This window comes from Carassius carassius, chromosome 44 (assembly GCF_963082965.1).
Source record: "Carassius carassius chromosome 44, fCarCar2.1, whole genome shotgun sequence".
Taxonomy (NCBI): Eukaryota; Metazoa; Chordata; class Actinopteri; order Cypriniformes; family Cyprinidae; genus Carassius; species Carassius carassius.
This window is the reverse complement of record NC_081798.1, coordinates 26,579,153-26,585,198: the sequence shown is the minus strand read 5'-3', so window position 1 is coordinate 26,585,198 and position 6,046 is coordinate 26,579,153. Positions and strand designations below refer to the sequence as shown.

Here is a 6,046-nt window from a genome sequence, read left to right as displayed (position 1 = left end):
CGACTCTCTCGAGTTGTTTATTTCGTAGATGTTTACTTACAATGACTAGTTTCAGAAGAATGAATAAAGAAGTTACAGTTCGAGAGAGAGAGCGAGAATGTTATTGCTAACTTCTGGGGAGTTTGTGTGTACTGATGACGTGCTCAACCCCGCGTTCAGCTCTGATGATGCGCTCTGTTTCATTAAGAGCTCATTAACGAGTGAATACATCGAGTCCTGCGAATGTTTAAATGGACCAGTGGATACAGAAAGTGTTTAAAATGGTTAAACTCTTAAAATAAATTGTAAACAACTGAGTTAAGATGAATAACTTAACGTTGTTTTTCTCAGGCTTCAGTAATGTGTTCTTTTCATTGCCATTAAAGTGAAATGACTGAACCTACACTTATGAGAAAAATGCTCATCTTAAAAGAATATGGAACTTAAGAGGCTTTTACATCTGAACCGACGATAAACACTGATTCATTGAGATTGTTTTTAATGTTAATATTTCTACCTTTTTATTCACTTGTATGTGAATTAAAAGTTGTAAAGTGCAGAGCGAGTGTCATAAATAGTTTAATATTTAATGTTTTAGTGGTAGTAGTATTTGAAGCAGCTGCAGTAGATGTGGTCAGAAGTGTGTGTGTGTGTGTGTGTTGTGATCCAGAGCTCTGGATGCAGTAGATAGTGTGTGAGTGTGTGCGTGCGTGTCTGTGTGTGTGTGTGTCTCCTCGAGCGGATGTCGGCCCGGGCTGCTTTGACCCTCTGGGACACTCTCCTCTCCATCAGCCGGTCATGTGACCCGGTGACAGCGGATGGAAATACACAATCACAGCCGGTTTTTACTCGCTGTTGCACGGCTGCCACTTCAGCTATTTATAATGCGTGCCGGAGAATGTCCTGAGCACATGGCTAATCTATTACAGTTCTGCGGGCCTTCCATCATTCTTTAAAATAGCTGTTTCTGCATCACTTGGTGGGAGCAGAACGTGCACGGCGCAGTTATCCGATAAAAAGACCTCGCTTTCCTGAAGTTTGCTTTACTCTTTTATCAGAAACTGAATGAACGCCGCCTTTCAAAGGTCACAGATGAGCTTTCTTATCTTTATCTTCATTGTTCTTCACACCAATGATGATTTTGAGGGCTCCTTTACCATGGGCTGAGAAGACTACAAAACTGAAAGTTGATAATGCTGTCTTGTGGAAATTGGATGAATTTTATAAGTTACCTTCACACCATGTTGACTTGTAAATGTGAAAACAGAAATATGAATAAAATAAGCACTTCTTATAATAGTGCAATATTACCAGTAATCTCAGTAGTAGGGCTGTCACTTTTGTGAAAACCTAAGTGTAAAATCGATTTTCCATGTCTAAAATGGATTTGGTTGGTCCGATCGATTGTGACAGCCCTACTCAGTAGTAACATGACTATATATTATTTGCCATCTAAAGTTTTGGAATCAGTAAGAATTGTAATGATTTTTCTATTCTCATCAAGGCTGCACTTATCTGATTTATAAAAATAAAAAAGTGAAACTGGGATTAGTTAAAAAAAAAAAAAAGCCTTTTTTTGTGTGAATATATGCTGAAATGTAACTTATTTCTGTGATCAAAGTTGAATTTGCATCAGCATCATTACTCCAGTCTCAGTGTCACATGACACTAAATATGATGATTTATTATCAGTACTGGAAAACAGTTTTTGCTGCTTTAATACATTTAGTAAAAAAAAAAAAATATATATATATATATATATATATATATATATATATATATATATATATATATATATATATATATATATATTTATAAATGTAACGGTTTCATTCAGCATGGATAATGTTACTTTTTAAAAAAAATTGTAGTGTAGTCTTTTATTTTTAGAAAATATTAGTTTTTAATAGATGCTGTTCATTTTTTACTTTATTCACCAAGGAATCCCCAAAAAAGTCAGTATATTGGAGTTTTTTCATAACTACTTGTACAAATACAGATCGCTGCACCTGGCCTGAAGGATATTTCTAGCATGTGGTTGACTGGCTATCGTTTGAGATTCGTGGCGAGTGTGTTTGTGGTGATTGCAGGTATCAGGAGTGTTCTGCTCACCAGCGGAAACGCTGACTGTCATCTTTCCTGCTGAGCAAAAGCTAAAAACAGCTGCTGGCAACAGAAAGATAAGACACTCTGCTGAAGCCATACCTGTTCAGCAGCGGTCTGCTCTCTGCTTGAAGAGAGACGTGTGTGTGTGTGTGTGTGTGCTGCTCGCACAACATCAGATTTCAGATGCTAAAGCAAAGAGGCCATTGTTCTGCTAGTATGAAATTAGGGGTTTGTTTCTTTTACTGCATGTTTGCCAAGAAGTTTCTAAAGTGTCATTTGCATCAGAGGTTGTGTGTTATTTTGATGATCTGTGAATGTAGGTGGTCTCACATCTGTAACTCAATCCTGTTCTGGCTTGACGTTTGAAGTCTCCAGTAGTGGGGGCAGACTTTGATCACTTTGGCTCATAATCACAGTCTTTCAGTAGATCAAGCATTGGCTACATCTCTTCTAACGCTGATCCTTCAGTTCTCAGCAGAGGTTACTGTGAGGTCTTAACACGCTTTAAACGTCCAAGAAGATACAGACTCACTGAAGTGTGAAATTCAACAAGTAGAGCAAATCATTTAATGTGAGCGTCCTCTGAGATGTCGAGTCTTGTCTGGAGTCAGGGATGTCTGGCTACATTCACTCTGGTCTTTGGTCTTCCTTGTGAATACAAACTTAAGCCAAAGTGCTGGAAAAAATCAACAATCATTCTGGATGAGAGTGAATCTGCGACCATGAAGCTTCTCACCATTACATTAGATTACATTAGATGGCAAAATGAACTGTTTAGCTGTGCTGTGATGCAGTTATTAACAGGAGGACAGTGTGGTGTGAGTATCTGTAGTACATGATCTCTCAGACCTGCCTGTGTGTGTGTGTGTGTGTGTGTGTGTGTGTGTGTGTGTGTGTGTGTGTGAAATGCTGAACATGGCTGTATGAATGAACGAAAGCATGCAGCTCTCCCAGAAGTTTTCCAAAATATCTGTGAAGGGAGCTTCTGTGGTTGACATGAATCTATTTGACGTTTGTAACGATTAAGAGGTTGCATACAGTCTTTGTGTTTCACAAAATCATGAGCATTATGAATTGCCATTCTCAGGTGATACATGTGCCGTCAGATTATTATTATTTAAAAACTACCGGTAATGCATTTTTATCTAGCCGGGAAACATAAATTGAATTAAATTTTTAATTTAAAAACTGATATTGTTGCAAAAGATTTCTATTTCAAATAGGGGTGTGCACGGATAGTCGAAGATTCGAATATTCGTTCTGCTCTAATTATTCGATAAATAAAAATGATATTCGAATTTCACTATATTTTTGCTTGCCATAAAAAAAAGAAAAAAGAAAGTTCACAATAAAACCTAATTCGGTCACTTTCTGTGATTCTCCACGGCATATTTGAAGATGTATGCAGGCAAAAAATAATGAATGAATAAGAACTGCGGTCTTCTACATTACTTCAAATATGCCGTGGAGAGTCACAGAAAGTGACCGAATTCAAGAACATTGCTGCGGCATCTCTCCAGCAACGAATAAACACCACTAACTTGGAGAATGCAGTGAAAACTCCTCTTCTCGTCCGCCCTAGACCCTCGACACAAACATCTCAGTTTTCTCCATGAAAACATGAGAAGTACCGTATTTTCCGGACTATAAGTCACACTTTTTTTCATAGTTTGGCTGGTCCTGCGACTTCTGACTTCTGGTCAGGTGCGACTTATTTATCAAAATTAACTTGACATGAACCGAGAGAAATGAAACGAGAAAACATTACCGTCTCCAGCCGGGAGAGGGCGCAGTGCTCCTGTAGTCTACACTGAAGACATAGAGCACCCCGGTGTACAGCGATTACCTGCATGCAGAGCAAAAATAGATTAATTTGGTTCAACAGTGGTCTGGTTTAGTGTGGAATTGTCCTGTAATACTGTAAAGCTGTTTGAAGCCATTTTCAGTATTAATGTAGTTACAGTATTTTCACTTTATAGTGCAGAGAACAGACTTTGTAACTAGTAACTGCAGACACCTCATTGCGTTGAATTACAGTTGATTAATGTAACTCGAGCACTATTTGGACAGTAATAGTTTCTCAGGTTTCATAGCCATTTCTGGATCGCTGTTCTTGTATACTCTTCTCTTCTTTGTTGATGTAGTTTAAACTGGATGACCGTGTAGTCATCAGCTTTCACCAGTAAATACTGAAGACCTCCTCTTATCACGTCATCTAAAATAGGGATGTTCATTTCGGTTATTTCTCCTAATCGACAACCCACAATCATTAACGGATTATTAACCGTTAACTGACAAGAATATTTTAAATTAGAAAGGATAAGTGTCTGTGACCCGTTAAAAATACTAACATTTATTTTCCAAGGATTAATTTTACATGAGCAAAAAGCAGCAAACAACAGAATATGAAGATTCACGTGGTCACATCAGTAACAGTACTTGCCCTGTTAATGTTTATTAAAGGGGTAATATGATGCTTTTTTTAAAGATCATTATTTTGTTTATTTGGTATAACAATATGTTGAAATGCATTAATGTAAAACAAACAAACAAAAAAAAAACATTATTTTTCTTGACGAACTCGACGACCACTTCTGTCATCATTCACCTCGGGCATGCACTGTTGTATGTAGGGATGGGCGTTTTCCGCAAATATCACATTCGAATATTTGAGCTCACAAAAAATGAATATTCGAATATTCGTTTATTTAAATTAAGTTTAATGAGACGTTATTTTTTAGCAACATTTATTGTTTCCGTCATTTTGAACAAGCTTACACACAATAAGCTTGAACATTACACATCATGTTTTGTAGCTGTTTAACAATGCGTGCAAACAAACAAAAGTACAGATTAAAAGCAAAAAAAAAAAAACGTAAAGCAGCCTGCAGCAATTAGGCTATGCTTACACTTAACTTTGAAACTTTTAAACTGTCAGCAAATCTTTTTTGCTTTTTTTTTTCTATCGTTGTACATGTTCTTGTTAAGAAACACGGGCATGTAAACATGATCAGGGGAAAGTCGGCTCCTTAGTCTGTTAACAATAAGGCCGGCCGCGGAGAAAACGCGCTCTGACGGCACAGACGTTGGCGGGACTCACAATGGCGGGACTACATGGCTCCAGCAAGAACTGTTCCCACTCGTCTCGGCTGGACTCTCTGTAATCATCGCTGAAGAACTGGCTCAGCCTTTTCCGACGAGTGGGCATTGCATCCTCTTCATCGTTGGTGACGCACCACTCGCATCAAGGGAAATGTTCTGATAATGTTCAAAAAAGGTTTTTTTTTTCTCATGTTTTCATCGAGAAACCTGAGATGTTTGTGTCGAGGGTCTAGGGCAGACGCGAGAAGAGGAGTTTTCACTGCATTCTCCAATATAGCGGTGTTTAAAGTGAGTGAAAAAGTGACGTGACATTCAGTATGGTGACCCATACTCAGAATTTGTGCTCTGCATTTAACCCATCCGAAGTGAACACACACACAGAGCAGTGAACACACACACACACTGTGAACACACACCTGGAGCAGTGGGCATCATTTGTGCTGCGGCGCCCGGGGAGCAGTTGGGGGTTCGATGCCTTGCTCAAGGGCACCTAAGTCGTGGTATTGAAGGTGGAGATACAACTGTACATGCACTCCCCCCACCCACAATTCCTGCCGGCCCGAGACTCGAACTCACAACCTTTCGATTGGGAGTCCGACTCTCTAACCATTAGGCCACGACTTCCCCTAAACCTAGGGGAAGTTTATTCGTTGCTTGAGAGATGCCGCAACAATGTTCTTGAATTCAGTCACTTTCTGTGATTCTCCACTGCATATTTTAAGTACTGTAGAAGACTGCAGTTCTTAGGGGCCGGTCAGATATCGCGTCAGGTTCGTTATTTCCAATGTAGGCGCGCGGTATGCGTTTTGTCCAGGCGCGTCCGCACCGCATCGAGTTAAAAACATCTAAACCTTTCAGA

The 6,046-nt window shown here is 39.1% G+C and overlaps 1 protein-coding gene across 2 annotated transcripts in view; it reads left to right on the top strand.

The window, feature by feature from the left end:
* Positions 1–6,046, top strand: part of LOC132126851 (transcription cofactor vestigial-like protein 4) — a 51,452-nt gene that overhangs the window by 19,266 nt on the left and 26,140 nt on the right. The window lies entirely within an intron of this gene.